This window comes from Protopterus annectens, chromosome 12.part0 (genome assembly GCF_019279795.1).
Source record: "Protopterus annectens isolate FY-2018-M chromosome 12.part0, PAN1.0, whole genome shotgun sequence".
NCBI classification, from domain to species: Eukaryota; Metazoa; Chordata; order Ceratodontiformes; family Protopteridae; genus Protopterus; species Protopterus annectens.
The window spans coordinates 503,742,170-503,761,840 of NC_056746.1; the positions used below are offsets into that span (position 1 = coordinate 503,742,170).

The 19,671-nt window shown below is 41.6% G+C and overlaps 1 protein-coding gene across 4 annotated transcripts in view; it reads right to left on the reverse strand.

The window, feature by feature from the left end:
* The window catches only part of EEF2K (eukaryotic elongation factor 2 kinase), a 469,356-nt gene extending 450,053 nt beyond the window's left edge, over positions 1-19,303 (reverse strand). The window contains exon 1 of one of the 4 annotated variants that reach the window (XM_044089631.1): positions 18,888-19,303. The gene's annotated coding sequence lies outside the window, so the exon portion shown is untranslated. The remainder of the gene's footprint in view (positions 1-18,887) is intronic. The other 3 variants (XM_044089635.1, XM_044089634.1, XM_044089636.1) reach the window with 3 other exon arrangements.
* Between the last annotated feature and the right edge of the window lie 368 nt (positions 19,304-19,671).

The window sequence follows — 19,671 nt, forward strand, 5'->3', positions numbered from 1 at the left end:
TCTCGTTTACAAACATTACATCACATATATTGCTATATATATCATATAACCCAAGCAACATTACATAAATTATTCAATTCCTGCACCTTTTTTCTTAAACAAGAAACATCTTTATTAAACCGTCACTAAATATATACAATCATACATTTATATAAATGAAAACAAGCTACACTGACACAATCCTAGTTGCAAGAATTTTACATCACAAACCATACTGACACACTCCCAGTTGCAAACATTATATATCACTTATAATCTACCCAATTATTTTCAGGTATTACATAGCTCACTTAAGTCCTGCCTTCTTTTAAATCTCATTCCTCCCCTGTATGTATTGTTCCTATGAGTCTGCTCCTACCCTTTTCTAAATATCTCAATTCCAGTTATTTTATCTGTTATCACATTCACTACTTCTATTATGGTTGGTTTAGATTTTGATTTCCATTTTCCAGTAATTGCTTTTTTGGCAGCCACCATAATTAGACACAGCAAGGCCTTACCATATAAAGGCAATTCCGATTCGGTATAATAGCTCAGAAAAATTATCTCCCTTGTCAAACCAATCTGCCCACCCAGCATCTCTGACAGTACATCCCGCAGGGAATCCTTAAAGTCCACCAACTCAAAGCACTCCTAGAAAATATATTTCCAATTACCTCTTTCTTTCCCGTCACACCTCCAACATTTGTGTCTACCTGAGGAAAAATTCTCTGGTATCTACTTGGAGTATAAAAATATCCATGTAAACATTTCCAAGCAAAAATCTTAAATCTTGTTGATTTTGTTGCATATTTGGGAGACATACATATATCCTCACATTGTTTCTTCGTGAATTGCTTATCTAATCTCTCTTCCTAATTCTTTTTAATGTCCTCTGACTGATTCTTTTAGTTATCATGCAATATTTTATATGTTCTTCAAATTATTCCTTTTTAATGGCAGCTTCTGTTCTACATTCTACTAAAAGCTTTATCAGTGCTGGTCTTTCCTTTAGGACCCCCTATTTCTTTCTCTTTGCCTATACTCTGACATCAGTCCTCAATAGGGAAGGTGATCTCTAACCTGCAGTCCCGATAAATTCTTGGTGTCTTCCCATTCTATCATCTTTCCCTCTCTAGTTATTTGCTGCCAATACCTTGGTTCCTTTGCCAGTTTTCTCCAATAAATTCCAGCCCCTCTTGCCTGTTGTCTATAGCCTTAAATAGCAGGATCTCCTTTCTCCATTCCTGTGTTGGCTTAATTCTTAGGATATTTTCTGCTAGTTTCTGGATATAATATTCTGTATGATTATTATTAATCTCCTTAAAAGCCTGCATCCACAATCTTACTCTCACCTTCTTTCTTGAGCTTCCCCCTGTTCCTGTTTCATTATCATCCCTTTCCACTTTGAATTACAGTTTTCTGCTTGTGCTATGTATACAACCCTTAACTGTGTAGCTCTGAAATAACCCTTCAAATCAGGTAATAACAGTCTGCCCTGCACTACTGGAAAAATCAGCTCATCCCACTTGACTCTTGCAGTCTTCCCTCTTTAGGGATTACAGCTACCACTGCTTTCTTTCAGGATGTTGGTACTTCTCCTCTTAAAATACTGTTAAACAAAACCTTTCAGATCTTTTATCAGTTTTTTTCCCTCCTAGCTTCCAAACGTCCACAGGAATACCCTCTATTCATGTGGACATTCCTGTTGATTGGTTATACATCACAATTTTTATCTCATCTCCTCCTATCCTAACCATTAGTAATTGAGCCTCATCTACCTCTAAACTTGGCATATTTAATTATTCCACAAATATTTCCATTTGCATCTTTTCTTTATTTCCATATTTGTCTGCATTATACAGACTTTCATAGAATTTCTGAAATATTTCTAATACCTCTTGTGTTACCTTCCTTCTTAGGCTCCCTAAGCTTGGTGACAGCCCTTTCTACTTTCTGTTACCTGGGTCGTTGTGCTGAAGGTTTTTGTGCTCTAATGTTATTATCAGAAAAAACAATGCTTAAAAACAATCTTTCTAAACTCATGTTTATTTTCGAGGCAATACCTTATTTTCTGCTTAGCATTCTGCAATTGATCCTCTTCTTATTCTGTGAGATTCCCCTAGTCTGCAATACTTTAATATTTGTCAGTGCCTCTAAATAATTCATGTTACTTCTTAACCATAGCTCCCTTTCTTTTATTTCCACCCTATTTTTAAACTCCACTTTAATTTTATCCCACTCCCTGGCTATATTTTCAGAAGTAATTTCTATCCTCTTGAATAGCTCCTGAATAATCTCCACTAACCATTCCTCAAATTCCTCAACAGATACATGGGAAAGCGCCAGTGTCTCATTTTTATTTCATTACCCTGCGTTTTTCCTAATTATTACTGACGCATGATCTGAAATAGCTTTTGGGTGTGTATCAAGACCTTCAATTCAATGAACGTGTTCCCATGAAATGTAAATTCTGTCTAACCTAGCTCAGTTTTTATATCTTGGGGAATAATATGTAAATTCACTCTGAACTCCTATCACTGAATTTGCATCTTCCATGCCAAACATTTTCATAATTTTTTTCAAAACTCTACCCCCTTCTTTGTTATACTTTCCCTTCTGGGCCCCCCGCACACATCTTCACTGCTGCAAATCAAATTCCAGTCCCCACCTATAAGTTACATTCCTTGCTGAAAACTGAGTATTTCTCCCAAAATTTTCTTAAGCTCCATTATAGCAGTTTTAGGTAGAATATAAATACATGCCAGTGTAATCCTTCTCCCTTGTCAGTAGCCCCTTAGCAGAACAAATCTGCCATTATTATTTTATTTTTATTTATTTATTCTACATTTGTTAACCGGGCTAGTCCAGCTGGATACAAGTCCATTTTCAGTGGAGGCCCGAGGAGAAAAGCTCCGCTATCTACTACATGGTCACAAAAACAGTACATACAAAAATATCACAATGGTTATAAGTCAAGTATGGATATAAGTCACAAGTAAGAAAGGCAGTAGCAACAATTTCAGGAAGTTTATAAAGAAGGGGATAGAAAGACAAGGTAAATATTAAGTACAGAAGTGGTAAGAGAAGGGAGAGAAGAATTAGTTTTTTTTTTTAAAAAAGTTAAGATGAGTGTTATTAGAGAAGTATTGTTATTTAGTCGACAGGAAAAAGAAAATAAATTGAAGAAATATATTTGGGAGAATTTATGCGGAATGAAGGAGGAGAATAGAAGGTCATAGAGGAGCTAGATCAACTGGGATTGATGCAAGAACAAAGCCAGTGTTTAGTAAGAAAGAGTTTCAATTTAGTCTTAAATAGTGTAATGGAAGTGTGGGCTGCAAGGTCTGGAGGAAGTTGGTTCCAGATCTTACCAACTGAGTTTGAAAATATGGAATCACCTGCTGTATTCTTAGAAAGAGAGGTTTGAATCAGTAGTTTATTAGAAGAGCGTAGGGCTTTTAAGTTGTTGTAGAGTTTTATAAGGGTGGAGAGCATGGGTATGTTTTCAGGGTGGTAAAGGGCTTTGTGGGCAAGTGTAAGCTGATAGTACTGAATTAGGTGGGGTAATTCCAGCCATCCTAGTTTAGAGAGGTTCTGACAGTGATGTGTTTTATATGGAGAGGCAGTGGCAAATCTTGCAATGTTGTTGTAGGCTGTTGTGAGCTTATTAATGTTATGCTTAGATAGGTTAGAATAAATGGGGGAAGCATATAGTAAAGTGTAGATGAGATGTGTTCTTGCTATGGTAGTTCTTGCTTCAGTAGTGAGGAAAGTTCTGATTCTGTAGAGAACCTAGTTTTCTATTAGTTGCTTTTATGCTGGAGTTAATGTGAAAATCAAATTTTAGTAGATTGTCAATAGTAATACCCAATAGTTTGGTTGTTTGGTCAGGAGATATAAAGGGTGCCATTGTTAGAAGTAATTGTGAAATTAATAGGGGAGATAGGTGTGTAGGTGAGAAGAGGAGGAGTTTAGTTTTTAGGGTTTAAGAGGAGACAGTGGTTAGAGAACCATTGCTCAATAGTAGTGAATGTCTTTTGGGTAAGGTAGTGAAGGTCAGCTTGGTTTGTGGCAGAGCAAATGATGGTGGTGTCGTCAGCATACTGAATGCAAGTAGTTAGGGGTGTGGCAAGATACAAGTCATTAATGAAGATGGAAAATAAAAGAGGACCTAAGATGGAGCCTTGAGGGACCCCTAAGGTGGTGGGGAGAAGTTCAGAGAGATTGTTGTTCCATAAAACAGCCTGTTTACGGTTTTGAAGGTAGGAAGTGAACCAAGTTAAGGCAGGGGTGTCAAGAGAGAGTGATTTTAAGCGATGAAGAAGGAGTTGGTGATTCACCATATCAAAGGCTTTAGAAAGGTCTACAAAGAATGCTGATGAGAGAAGATTGCTATTTCGGTTAATGTTAATGGAGTCAGTGAAGGATATTAAGGCTGTGGTAGTGCTATGGTTATTATTAGTTACATATTATTATATGTTTTATCCTCTTCAATCACTACTGGAGCTCCTCTTGAAATTACTATAAGTACTCCTCTTTTCCTTTGTTCCAGGTATTTTGCGAATAACCAACCTAAAAACCTTTCTTTACCAAATTCACATGTTCAGTTCTTTCCAAGTGTGTCTCCTGTAACATAGCTATTTGCACTCTACATTTGTAATATAGTTCACTATTCTTTTTTTGTATTTACCTGTGACACCACTCACATTTAAAGATATTACAGAAAACATCACTGTATTAAAAAGTTATTATTCCCACCTTTTTGTTTAAATGTCCAGTTCCAGCTTTGTGTTACTTGAATACACTGTTTGGCAGGTTGAACTTTTATATAGTTGTTTCTTGTCATTTCCATTTCAGCCTATGTCACATCTTAGAAAACTTTCTGTTTTATTGAAAGCTCTCAAACAAACCAAAAAAAACAATACCCTCCTAAAACCTATTAATTTAATACTAACACATACAACAATATACATCTTCGAATATTGAAGTTTTACCCTCCTAACAGGAACAAATGTCTCAAACTGACAGCCACACTCATAGACTTGAGTTAACCTAAAATAAAGGTTATATATGCTGAGACGCATGGTGCAGTCTGTGCTTCTACTAAGTGCTAACTGGTTTTGTCTTATCTTTATAGCTCTCCTAGCTGGGAAAACTCCTGAATGTTTTCCGAGAACATTATCTTCTACCAGTTTCTCTTTTTTTTTTCCTTCCTCAGCCAATCACTCTCCACCAGACAGTAACCAATTTCTCTTTATCAGATTGTTTCCATGGAGACATGGGGCAGACACAGACTGCTACTAAGCATACATTAATTTGCTAGGAAAAAGACTCATAATATTCAATATTCTTTTTTCATGTACTTGCTTTCTCTTAAACCTTGTTACTAAATCAATCTAAAGTCCTTACTCTAGTCCTTTCCCCATGCAAAAATGAGAAAAGCACATTAATTTTTATTTTATAATGCTCTTTTAATCAGGCTTTTTTTTTGCACTGCACTACCTACATTTCTTAAAACTGAACAAGAAAGGAGAAAGGAAAAAACAACAGCACATGTTAACAATCCTTGTTACACTTAAATTTACTGAGAAAACTTTATAGTACGAAAAGCATACACCAAAACATAGTGCTATTAAGAAAAAAATGTTTTCTTTGCTTGCAGTTAACTTTCTCCCGTCTCTTCCCCACCCCAAAGCATTTTTCCGAATATTAATGACATGAAGTAGGGCAAACATTTTAGAGTCCCCTACAAGTCCAACAAATTCTAAAAAGTCCAATATTTCTAGATTTTCTTGTTCTGTCATATTTCACAAATATAATTATTGCATTGTAATCCCACATTAAGTTCCTGGTTTTATTACTGCTCATCTCCATCTCCCAAATCCTGTCTCTGCTTCATTTCCAACATACTCTCGATTCTTCTAGTCAGTTCTCATGCTCCCTTCCTTCTCTCCAAAGTTTGCTGTTGAAACACTGGGAAAGGTTTTACAGGTACAGTCTCTCTGTGGTCTTTATTACCAGAAGAACAAAAAGCAGAATCTCGTTCTGTTTCACAGCTCACTTTTTGTTGGACAAACTTTTGTATTTCTTCCTTAGCATGTACTTCATCAAAAATTATTTTGTTCCTCCAGGGAATAAAACCCTGAAAACAGTTGAGTACAGCAGTTTGAATCTCAAACCTGTGTCTCGACATTCCCTGAATAGTGGAATGAATTTACTCCTCTTCTGCCTGGCCTACAAAGAGTAATCATTCTCCACAAACACTCTGCTGTCTCCCACTTTTAGTATTTTGTTCTTCTCCCACAGTTTTGTCAGAATCAACTCCTTCTGCAGGTAGAATTGCATTTTTACTATTAAAGGACAAGGTTGCTTTCTCATAGCCAGGTCTGGAGCATAAACACAATGTGCCCTTTCAACTAACAACTCTTGCTGTGGAATACCAGTCCTGTTGATTATTTGTGCTTTCATAAAATTAATGTAGTCTGTTCATACCAGCTTCATATTCATCCAGCCTTTTCTTCATCACAACCTCTGATTTTTGCAGCTTTATCACATCATCTGAATATAAGTTTAAAACTTCTTCCATTTTTTCCAGCCTTTTGTTGTTTGTGTCAATATACTCCATCAATGTTCTGTTTATTTTAACCAGGTCTGTGTGCACTTGTCTTATATCTTCCTGTAGGTTATTGTAAGTCATGTCTGGAGAATGCATTGCTTTTTGCCGAACAGCTGCAGAACGTTCCCCAGTCAGTGTTTCTTCCTCACTTTTGTAGCTGTTTTTTCCAGGTGCTCTGTATTTCTTTTTTCCTGGCATCCAGACAGTAGACTTAATAGCCAGTTACTGAATTCTACCCATAAACACAAAAGTCTAATGGCCTTCTCTATTCAGTTTCTGTTTTCACACTGGGAGAGCTAGAGTTAAGCTGTTACTCTATGTGCAGCCATCTTGGAAGTTCTAGTTATTACTAGAAAATTACTGTAAGTGTTATAGATGCATACAGTATGTTCCAGAAAAAAGAATTCCGAGTTATTAATGCTAAAATGGCCTGACAAGCTAATATCCGTGACCTCTGAAATGTAGTAACTGTATACACTTGTTTGGGATTATTGATGTGCAAACAAGTGTAATTGCTATATGTACCTGCCTGACCATCAATAACTGTTGTCTTTGTTGCATAACAACATTAATGGTTAAAAAAACTGTTAAAAAAAAATCTGAAGCCACTGAACTAACAACTTCAGGTGCCACTGCTGAACATCACATATTAGACTGAAGGATAAACATAAGCATGTCTGTGTCACCAAATGAATAGTGTGACAACAGAAATGGCACAAAAATACTGACCTTGATTATGTCTAGAACCTAAAAGGTTGAAGAAAACAGAAACATAATAAAACCAGTGAACAAAGTGAATCTGCGAGTTACTTACTGCATGTATATAATTTCTACCCAAAGCCGAGTACTTTGGACCCTGACTGATGACATTTCAGTATGGATAAAGGCAATATAAATGGAACTGTGTTCATTGATTTAACACATGCCTCTGATACGGCTGACCACGCTACATGGTTTCTCCATCTCCAAAAAACTGAGATCAGACACATTGCATCCCAATGGTTCAAAGACTTTCTATTCAACAAAACCTTTAGAATAAAGATATACTCTACTCTCTCGGATCCCAACTTCACGTATTCATTAGTTCCACAAGGCTCTATACTTGCTCCAAATCTTTTTTCAGTCTTTATCACTAAACTCTCACTACAGCTTCACCATCTTTCTCTACTTCTTTGCACACATAATATAGTTATCTATGGTTCTATCTCCTCACATCTACTTGTTGAAACCCAGCCCCAAAAAGACCTCCTTGATTTGTACAGCTGGCCTAGCTCCAAAAACCTGTTGCTCAATCCAGGAAAAAAAAACAAAACAAAAAAACAAATTCATGCTGTTTTGGGACCCAGCAAAGACTAGCCAAACCAACTCATTTGTTTGTTTCACTTACCATGATAATAATCCCATTTAATTTACTAAATCCTTTAGTACATGGGTATTTGGTTGGACAAATCCCTTAATTACCGTATACAGAAACTATGAGCCAAAATCAACTACTTACACTCCCGGGCCAATAAAATCTCTCAGTTCCTCTTTCTCTCTCTCTCTTTCTCTCTCTCTCCCTCTCCCTAATGCCAGAGCCAAAATAGACAAAGATAATCTTCACTTACAACTCGAATATGGCCTCCTCTTGTTTGCCTCAGCCTCAGTCAAAAACTATTCAACCCTTCAGACACTTTCTAATAAAATGTGCTGCTTCATTACCAATTTCCCTTGGAATGAGCATCATTGCCACACTGTATACAAAGCTAAGCAGCTTTCAGTCCAAGCCAGAGCCAACTTTCTACTTATCTTCAGCTTTTCAGATAATCCGTCAAGACACAAGTTTTCCTTCTCAAAATTAAATTTATTACAGCTACGGAACCTATAACCTCAAACACCAATATAGAGGTGGCCCAACCCTTCAAACACCATATAACAAACTACATTCTTCTAACAACAGCTTCTCAGGCCTTGCCTCTAAATTATAGCAATGCCTTCCACAACAGTTAGTTGTACTCACAAACTTCAGGCCTCAATTCAAACACATCCTTCTAAACCAGTCTGAGTGCAAATGTCTGCCACAAGGGCATATCACACAACTCTACAGCTTTTACAATAGAAGGACTTTTAGTTATCCCTTCACTCTCGCTTTTTTAATACACATTGTGGATGCACCACTTTGCCACTCTTTAGATATTAGCCTGCCAACTGCAACCACCTTCTCAGAATCAAATCATTGCTCACTCTCAACTGCCTATAAATTATCCTCTGGATGCACGTTACCTATAGTACTTATTCTACTTAATCTAATTCTACAATATCCTCCCCTCAACCTCCTTCTTTACAACTTATGATTTGCTTATGAAACCTCCCCTCCTCTTTTTAGCTAGCTTTTCTATTTTCCTTCTGTAAATGTGTACATATATACAGTTATTGATTATTCACTATTTGTTTTGTTGCATTAATTATGTTAAATACAACTACTGATTATTCAATATTTATTTTGTTGTATCACTTACGTTAAACCCAGTACAACTAAATACTGATAATTACTTTGTTGTAACCTGTCCGAGCCTACAACTGGTCATTTGTTGATATATTTGTTTTGTTGTTTGCTGTATCACTTATGTTAAACCCAGTGTAACTAAGCATTGATTGTTACTTTTTTGTAACCTGTCCTGAGCCTACAATTGGTTGTTTGTTGGATCAAGTGCTCTACCCTAGTAAACAAAATACACATAAATAAATAATCAGACAGTAAACAGACCCAGATTTAGTGTCTTTATGGAAACAAGCAATAAAAGTCACAAGTACTCCAGCATCACTCCAACTCAAGGGGAGAGGGGTTGAAAAAGAGGAAAACCTCACATGTCACATATGTGATTCATCTTCTCACTATATATCCCATCAGACGATAATACTTACTAAAGAACAGCTACAGGATTTTACCTACAGTCCATCCAAGGCATACCAAAGGAAACAGGTGAAAAGCAAAACAGTTGCTAGCCATTACATTTGAATGGGTACAAGACTTCTGAAAAAAGCCCTACATAACAATGTGGCAATACTAGCAAAACATAAAAGAAGAAAACATGATATGATCAGTACGACTGCAGAGCAAAAGACTACCACATACTCAGAAGCTTGTAAGTACATTCACTTTTGTATATGTTCCTAACAAAGTAATACCTTTACAACTGCATGCACACCAAAAACTGATTAACTTTAGAAGGGAAAAAATTAAGGCCAGACCACAGTTAAGCACAGGAGAACTTGATACAATGCCAGTAACAACTTGATGTTCACAGAGAAAGAGTCACTTGTGATGGCCCCAAGCAGCAAACAAGGCAACTGAACAACAAGAATCACCCAGAAATAGTACAGCAGTTATTCACCGATTTGGCAGTCACTCTTGACAATGTCAAGCTCAGCCAATATCTATCTCACAGCCAACTTTAAACTTCAGATTATCTGGTTTATTTCTTCTGCCCTTAAATAAAAACAACTTATCTACGTTTTCCTGATCAAAATACAATCAGTTAAAAAACAATTCCACAGTTCACTATAAATGAGGAAGTATTTTCACTTTTTAAATAACAGTCTGAAGCTGAAGTGCTACGAACACCTTCAAAACTCGAACCTTCAGATGTAAGTCGATCCTATCTCGCCTACATTCTAAACTGATGGGCTCGGAGACGATTCTCGGCTCCGACTCGGCCGGTACACTAGCACAAAGTCTCTGATTGGCTGGGCCAACCCCTATATCCCAGGATGCACTACACCCAAGCCCCCAGATCTTGTTTGCCGCTCCTAGTGCTAAGACATGGTTTTGAGTTGGCTGTGGCTAAGTACCCTATTTTTTTAGTCAAATGTTCTTAACGTTTAACCAAAACAGCTATTTTAATAGCTATCTTGTTGTCTGAGTGTGTATTGGTTGTTTTAGCTTAAAGTTAAAATTTCTGTGGTAAATTCCTGGTGTTTGGTGGGCCTTAGCCCTACCTTTAGAGCATTTAAGTTAGAGCTCTATTCCCTTTCTTTCCTTCCTTCAGTGTGTGTTTTTTGGTCAGAATGTCTGGAAAAGAGCATAGGCCTTCTGGTTTTAAAAAATGTACCAAGTGTGGGTACAAGATGTCTATCTCAGATGGCCATGACATCTGTGTTTACTGTTTAGGGGCCAAGCACTTGCAAGAGTCTTGCAGTGTTTGCCATGCCTTTTCCTCCAGGATCCTCCAAGAGAGAAAAAATAAACTGATTTTAAAAGGCTTAATCTGGCCTTCTTTTGAAGAGGCTCTTCAGTCTTCAGAGCCTTGTGGTAAGAAGAAAAGGTCGTCGGTTCCGACCAGTCCATCGGATCTGCCGGCTAAAAGAGGAAAATCTATGTCTTCATCTTCGGCTCCATTGCCCTCAGAGCCAAGAGATGAGAGACCAAGTTCTGCTTCCCCTTCCTTGGTTCCACTGACTTCGGAGCCGATGGAAAGGGGCTCGAAATTGGGATTTCCTCCCTCGGCTCCTAGGGCTTCGGAGCCGAGAGAGAGAGGGTCGGCTCCAGGATTGGTTTCGTCGGCTCCTACTTCATCGGCTCCGAGGGAGGCTTTGGTGTTCCTTGAGTCTGCCTAGGCTCCAATATTGTTGGAGCCGATTCGGAGCCCAACTCCTACGGTGATATTGGAGCCCATAGAGACAGTTTGTCAAGCCCCTTCTATTTCCTCCAAGTCCTCCAGGCTCTCTGATTCGGACCTGGACAGGGTTGTCCAGAGGCTCCTACAGTCACTGGTCTTTTCCAAATTGCTGTCAGCCCCAGCCCAGTCGGCTCCGGAGCCAGCCTTGCCTGTACCGTCTCTTCCTCCTTCGACAACCTTAGGGCCATCCGAGCCGTGGTTTACAGAATCCGGGGAAGTTGTTGGGTCGGTTCTGAGACCTGCTGCTAGTCCGTCGGCACCTACCTTTGCTCCAACCTTCTCGATACTTTCAACAGGTCCTGGTACTCGTGGCTCTTCGGTCGGGCCTGAGGGGGAGTCATTGGGGCTTCTGACCTCGGCTCCTAGTCTCCCTCTTGGTGCTTCAGCAAGGGGGGGCCCAACTCTGGTCAGGGCCTCGGAGGGGGGTCTTACAGACTCTGGTGGACCCGCCTTCGAGCCTATGAGGAGTGCGCTGGCCAAGTCCCTAGTCACTTCTCCGGAATCTGTAGCTCCTTCCCTGGGCACGGCGACTGGAGCCTCTGGTGCACCCCTGTCCTCGGGCAGCGGGGCTCCCAGGCCTGAGGATACCTCCTTGTGTGGTCCCTTAGTTTCGGATAGGCCTTCAGAGTCCTTGCCTGATGAGACCCGTAGGAAAAAGATGTGCAAGAGGAAGCACGTGGACTCCCCAGACGAGTCCGTCACCTCAGACACCGATCTGGATGATGCGGAAGGGTCCCCTAAGTCGTCCTCTGACAATGTCTCATTCTCTGACATACTAGAGATCTTCAGACAGAGAGGCGACTGGCCTTCCAAAGCCCCTTCCGCGGAAGAGTCTGTGTTCCTTAAGGCCTTCGGAGCCCAGCCCTTCGCCTCCTGGGTATCTCCACCCTTCGACGAGTTACTGGACATTATTTGTCGAAGGGTGTGGGAGCACCCTGACTCTGTGGAGCCTGTTCCCACTCGTCCCAATAAATTCTTGTCTGCACCCCCCGATAAGCAGTTTCTCACTAAGGGAGTTCCGGTAGATGCTATGGTGGTGGCGTCTGCCACTCAACAGGACGTGGCAGAGGCTTCGATGTCTACCCAACACCTAACAAGGAATCTAGGAGCATGGATAGTTACGGGAAGCGTACCCTATCTTCAGCGACCTTTACCTTGTGGTCACTGAATTATTTGTGCCATTTCACAAGACTACAAAGAGATCTCGTGAAGGAGTTGGGAGATACCCTTTCGGGTAATGTGCCTGAAGCGTTGGCTCAGTCTGTCAATGCCCAACTATCTACCTTGTCGTCCGTCATTAACTCATCCATGAGGCTCATTTCATATGCGGCCGAGGGGGCGGATAGAGCAGCGAGTTCGGGCGTAGCCCTGAGGAGGCAGGCTTGGATGCGCTTGTGTCACTTTGTGGAGGCATTCAAGTCTTCATTCACAGACGCTCCCTTTGATGGGTCCTCACTCTTTGGACCCAAGGTGAAGAACACCCTCACTAGATGCGAGCAGGAGGGCAAGACCTTGTCTGCCATCGGGGCCCATTTCTCACTTCCCACGAGACCTTATCCCAAGGCTCAGAGGGGGAGGGAAGATGTGGTTCAAGAAATCGTAAATGTCTTTCCCTGCTCATCAATGTGAACCCCCCTCCAGAGGCAGAGGAGGGGGGAATTACTCTGGAAGGCGTCGCCCTAGAGGCGGCAGAGGCCCCTGCAACACAGGAGACCGCCACTCCTTTTGCGGTTCATCCTTCCAACGTCCCTGAGGGACGGCCTGACTGTGCGTCTCCGGAGCCAGTCGGGGGTCATTTTTTGGGGCACCTGAAAGCCTGGGAGTCCATCACTCAGGATCAGTGGGTGCTCCGGATCATCGCCGGAGGTTACACCATACCCTTTATTCATCCCCCTTCCCCTCCAAGGAAAATCCTGGATGTGCCACCCAATCAGAGGGTTCAAGCAGCTACAGAAGTGTTAAAGCTGCTAGAAAAAGGAGTCATCCAACCAGTCCCCGAAGGCCAGACCGGATTAGGAACTTACTCAAGATTATTTTTGGTGCCAAAAAGAACAGGGGACTTGAGACCTATTCTGGATCTCAGCCGTCTCAACCGCTTCGTGAAGAAGTCCAAGTTCCAGATGGTCAGGCTACAATCCATTTTCTCATTGCTGGAAAAAGGAGTTTGGATGTGCTTCATCGATCTCAAGAATGCCTATTATCACATCAAGATAGACAAAGCGTCCGGGACTCACTTACGCTTCCGCCTGGGATCCAGTCATTACCAGTTTCGAGCCCTGCCCTTTGGTCTCACCACAGCCCCCAGGGTGTTTACCAAGTGCCTGGCAGTGGTAACGGCTCACCTGAGGCGTCTTGGATTCCAGCTGTTTCCGTATCTAGACGACTGGCTCCTCACCGCCCCCACCAAGTATCTGCTCACTCAAGCTGTGACTACCACCATCGAATTAGGTCAATTGCTAGGCATAACATTCAACTGGGAAAAGTCTGTATTGCTGCCATCACAGTGTGTTGCCTTTATAGGCGCAGAGCTAGACTCCATAGAAATGCGAGCCTACCCCCAACAGAAAGGATAAGGATCTTACAGAACCAGGTCACGGACCTATTGCCCTGTCGGAAGGCTCCAGCCAAGTTAGTCCTTCAACTCTTAGGATCTATGGCGGACACTATTTTGTTAGTTCCGATGGCAAGGCGAATTCTACAGTGGCTCCTTTCGAGCCAATGGTCCTTTCAGGAACTCCCATTGTCCCACCCGATTCTAATCACGGACACTTGTCGGCGGGATCTCCACTGGTGGCTTCTCTCCTCCAACCTGAACCTAGGCAGACCTTTTCACCCCCCTTACCCCATTGCCACTGTCACCACGGATGCTTCCCAGACAGGGTGGGGGGGCATTATCTGGGCAGGACTGTCCAAGGCACTTGGCAAGACCACAAGACTCGCTTACATATCAATGTCCTGGAAATGAGAGCGGTGCTTCTAACGTTGCAGGCACTTCACAGCTCTCTCCCACTGGGGACAATCGTGATCCTTTCAGACAATATGTCGGTGGTTTGGCACCTCAACAAATAGGGAGGAACCAGGTCTTACCCCCTTTGCAGAGAAGCCATGAGAGTGTGGGAATGGGCGATTGCTTCCCAGATGTTCCTAGTGGCAACGCACATTCCTGGGAAATCCAATGTTATAGCAGACAGACTGAGCAGGGACATTCTGATGCCTCATGAATGGTCCCTGAACAACCAAGTGGCGGATCAGATCTTCGCCCGGTGGGGGTTGCCTTGCTGCGATCTATTCGCCAGTCCGCTGAATGCGAAGTGCGACAACTACTTCTCCCTGATTCCTGCCCAAGGGGAAGAACCCAGGGATGCGCTAGTTCACAAGTGGCCCTCCGGTCTACTCTATGCCTTCCCTCCACTTCCTCTACTGCCCAGACTGATTCAGAAGGCTATCCATCTGGGAAGCTTCATGATCTTGATAGCCCCATTCTGGCCCCGTCAAGTATGGTTTCCATTCCTGAGGAAGTATGCGGTGGACGGTCCCTGGATCCTAGACACGGTCCCGGACCTCCTGACTCACCAGTCGGGGCAGGCCCATCCGTCTCTACGGACTCTCAAGCTAGCGGCCTGGCTGCTCCACTTCCGACCTTAGTCAGGCAGCATGTGTTTTCGCCTGAGGTGGTTCAGATACTGTCCTCTTCACATAAGCCCTCTACCAAGAGTATTTACTTTAGCAAATGGAAAAGATTTGCCTTCTGGGCTCAGCGGCATAACCTTGATCCCCTGACAGCCCCTGTTTCAGCAGTATTGGACTTTTTGGCTTCTCTTTTTAGACAAGGCTCTGTGGTTTCTACGCTGAAAGTGCAGTTAGCAGCGATTTCCAATTACCATGTTTCCTTTGACCCTTCTTTCATGAGTCACAAATTGTGTAAGGCCTTTCTTAAAGGAGCTTGGTTGCTTCATCCCCCTATATCACAGCCAGATTTACCATGGGATTTGAATGTGGTCCTTGCTGCTTTGACGTCCCCTCCATTCGAACCAGCAACAACTTGTGAGAAAAAATTTTTGTCATGGAAAACTGCATTTTTGGTAGCTATTACTTCGGCCAGAAGGGTTTCAGAACTTCAAGCCCTTTCTGCCAAGCCTCCTTACCTCATTTTCCATAAGGACAGAGTATCTCTGAGATTAAACCCATCCTTTCTCCCTAAGGTTTCTTCTTCTCTTTCTCTTCAGCAATCAATTGAGCTTCCAGTTTTCTTTCCCGACTATTCCACCGATGCAAAATACAGATGTCACCAGTTGGATGTGCATAGACAACTACGTCTTTATCTGGACAGAACGCAGCAGGACAGGAAATCAGATCAATTATTTGTTGCCTTTGCAGATAATAAAACTGGCAAACCAGTCACTAAGGCCACTATTGCCAGGTGGATCAAGGATTGTGTATCCTTTATTTATTCATCGACAGGAAGGTCCCTTCCATTTGCAGTTAAAGCACATTCTACTAGAGCTATGGCAACTTCAACAGCTTTCCACTCCAGACTGTCTGTAGATGAAATTTGTGCTGCTGCCACTTGGTCTTCTCCACACACTTTTATTGCTCATTACAAATTAGACTTGGAGTCCAGGAGTCGGGCGTCATTTGGCTCCACAGTGCTCGGGAGTGTTTTCCAATGAGCCTCCCAGGATCTAGGTGCTAGGGACGTGGTCCCATCAGTTTAGAATGTAGGCAAGATAGGATCGCCTTACATCTTTTAGTTATGTACTTACCATAACGATAGATGTATGCGATTCATCTCGCCTACATTCGTATATACCCGCCCTCCGGCCCCCTACCTGCAGGATTTGGAGGAAATGCTTTGTGGGGTTTCCACTGAAGGTCTTATTCTCTTCTCTGGATCATGTATCTCTGTGAGTTGGGTGCATGTGAAGGGGACTTTTATGTGGGCAAACAAGATCTGGGGGCTTGGGTGTAGTGCATCTTGGGATATAGGGGTTGGCCCAGCCAATCAGAGACTTTGTGCTAGTGTACCGGCCGAGTCGGAGCCGAGAATCGGCTCCGAGCCCATCAGTTTAGAATGTAGGCGAAATGGATCGCATACATCTATCGTTATGGTAAGTACATAACTAAAAGTTCACACAACTGCATGGCAGTTTTTGTACAATTTTTATTTACTGTTGCTTTGAAACATATGGCATTCTGACAGACTTGGTAGCTGATCAAGAGCAAGGAAAACAATACGACTCTGACTGCATTTGCACAGTTACTCAGTGACTTTAAGCCCACATGTGCTATCAAAACGTGAAGCATGTCTGAATTAGAAGACAGGCTTTGCATATTACGAGAAAGACCAAGATTTGCTAATGTTTTATTTATTTATTTTTTTTTATTTTACATTTGTTGACCGGGCTAGTCTAGCTGGATATATTTCCATTTTCAGTAGAGGCCCGAGGAGAAAAGCTCCACAGAAGTAAAAAATCTATACATACATAAAAATCAACATACATAACAATAAGCCATTTAGAAAACAGTCAGTCAGTCAATGAATTCTTGTGCTGAATCTATCAATTTCTTTTACAGATATGTACAAAAAATTGCATTATAAATACAATACATATAAAAAAGTAAATATTAAAGTTAATAAAATGTTTGAAATAATAGATTACAGGCCCATCAGCAACTCGACGTAGACTTTTTTTCCTGTGCATGCTTTTCCCATCCCCACCCCTTTGCACTTCTCAGACATAACGCTAAGAGTCACCATGCACAGAAATGGCAACAGAAACACTGGAAGACATATTCACAAATGTGTTCTAGACCAGGGGTGTAAACAGGCATGCTCAGTAAAGTCATACAAGTACATTTCTGAGTGACACTGCTAAATATATGTCTTTGGCAAATATCACTGCAGTTTTGGTATTAAAAACACAACAGACAAAAACTGAACTATTAAGTATCCTTTGTCCATAACACTTTTGAGTTTAACCTAATGAGAATCTGGATAAATTAAATTTAATGGAAAACTAGGAAATTACCTACATGCAACATGCTTTACATTTTAAAAATAATGGTGGAGCAGCAACCGGTAATGATGTAAACTTTTGTTAAATGGTAAGGGGTATATGGACACTGAGAGTACGAAACCAGAACATTTGCCTCTTCCTGCTGAATAATGTGCCCCTGTTCTTTGCAACTTTTCAGTTGTTCCATTACATCCTGCTGCAAACCAAGGAATAACCACTGAGAATATTAAGAATAAATATTCAAAGTTTCATCTACAGAGGCAAATCAGTTCCTTATCCATCACTCGGCGCTTCTGTCCTTCTTCCAAAACTAAAGAACAGCAAAATGTCATGAAACATGAACCTCCAGGTGCAAACTGGACCAAACATTACTGACCCAAACAGCCATAAGGTTGTGGCCATAATCTTTGCAGCCAGGTTCAAAAATATGCCGCTGTGAACACATTAAAAGGACCTCAGACAGCAGCCAAACAGCCACTGCATTTTCTACACATCTCAACCTCTTAGTACAATAATCAAGAACAAAGCCAAAAATAATGGGAGACACAAAGACCCAGAAATAGGGGCATAACCAGTCTTACATTAACATGTATTTTCTGAATGATATAAAGTCTGAAACTGAAATAACTGTCATTACTTATCGATTGTAGTCCTCAATGATTTGCCAGAAAAACACACATTTTATATGGAACAGACCAAAGTAAGAGGAAAAAAATACGGACAGTTTGCAAAATTCTGGACAGTTAAGAGGTACTGACTTGCCACTATATACAATCTGATACCTTCCCTGTGTCTAGTGGGTGAGGGAAAGCAGCAGCCTAGCGGATAACAGTTCAGTTCAGTCAGCTCCAGCTTTCAGTTGTCAGAATGAAAGAAGTATGTTCTGCACACTCGAATGGGAGGGTCACATGATTGATCGACTGTAAAAAGGCTGTCAGCTGCGGACTGCACTATACAAAGCAAGCTAGTCAGCCTGCTGGCAAGTGATCATCAGCACGATGAACTTGAGAGCATCGGCAACCAAAGCAGCTTTACAAAGCCTCGTATTACACTGTTGACTCGGATAAGGCCAACAACCAATGTGTCTGTCATTGTTAAATATCCCTGTGCAAGTTATGTTCATGTGTTCAAATACCTGCACGATGATCTCACTTTTGTTACAAAAAAAAATCGAAAATGCCACACAAATCCTGCCACAAGAGATTTATACTATAATAACTTAAATTTGTCTGTTAGATATACACATCATTGCAACTGCATGGAATTAAAATTTTGGGCAAAGCTGTTGCTGCCCATAAACCCACCCCATCCAGTTCCACGTGGTGCCTCGTTTATACTAAAAAGATTCGACACTGGAAGTCCGTCCTCACCAAAAGATCACGGTAACGGACCCACAAGTTAATTAAGACAGTAACATTAAATCCCTATTTTAATACCATCAAGCCACGGACTGTAAAAAAGTATTTTTCTTTCTTTTACTTTTTTTTTGTATTGTATAATTGAAATGGGCTTACAGCTCTTATTAGTATGCAATAACTGCGTTTATCGGTAGAATAACAGACATTTCCGAGGTTGTGGCAAGAAATTGGACCTACAGATGGACACGTGACTTACCATTCAGATGGAAAACCATGCATTCTTCCAAGGCCAGCTGCTGCGGCCGAATATTCCTTGCCCCAGTCTCCAGCACACTGGACCCGACTGCGACCCCGTGGTGCAATCCGGCTGGCGTGCTGCCTTCATTTAACCGGGGAGATGGCTGCTGCAAGGTTTAATGGTGGCCGCAGGCTCGATTGGGCTCTCCAGCTGTTGGGTGTACTTGCAGTTCTGCTTATCAAAACGTCCTGCTCGGCTCGCACGTCTGTGCAAACTGTGCAGTATAGAAGGAGGCTGTGCAGGCGAAAGGAGGGGGGAGGGGCACACCCCGTGCAGGCAGTACAGAAATAGCACCACTGAGCTCCTGATCTTTCTACGATAACAAACAGCCGGAGTGAGCAGCCTGGTTTCCAAAACCGTAACTCACGAGTTTCTTTCTCAGGTATCACGAATCGTGCTTAGGTTACTGATCTACACCTTTCAGTATGCAAGAGAGTCTTCATTATAAACAAAACATTTGTACTTCCGTAGCAGCGTAATCCGACCACTGCTCCACTCTTCCTTAGTAGTCTCTTTAGCTCATCTTACTGCAATTCAACCGAATCTACCTAGGATCGTTTATGCATAGCTTATTCTATCAATACCCCTCAACAACACAGAAGAATAATGTCTACTGCCACACCAGGAGTAATCCCTCAACTGTCCAGAATGTTGTACCATATTTTTGGTAGGTTCCTCCTATATGATTTTCTGGCAAATCATTGAGGATTGAAGTAACTAAATAATGACGCACGTTTAAGTT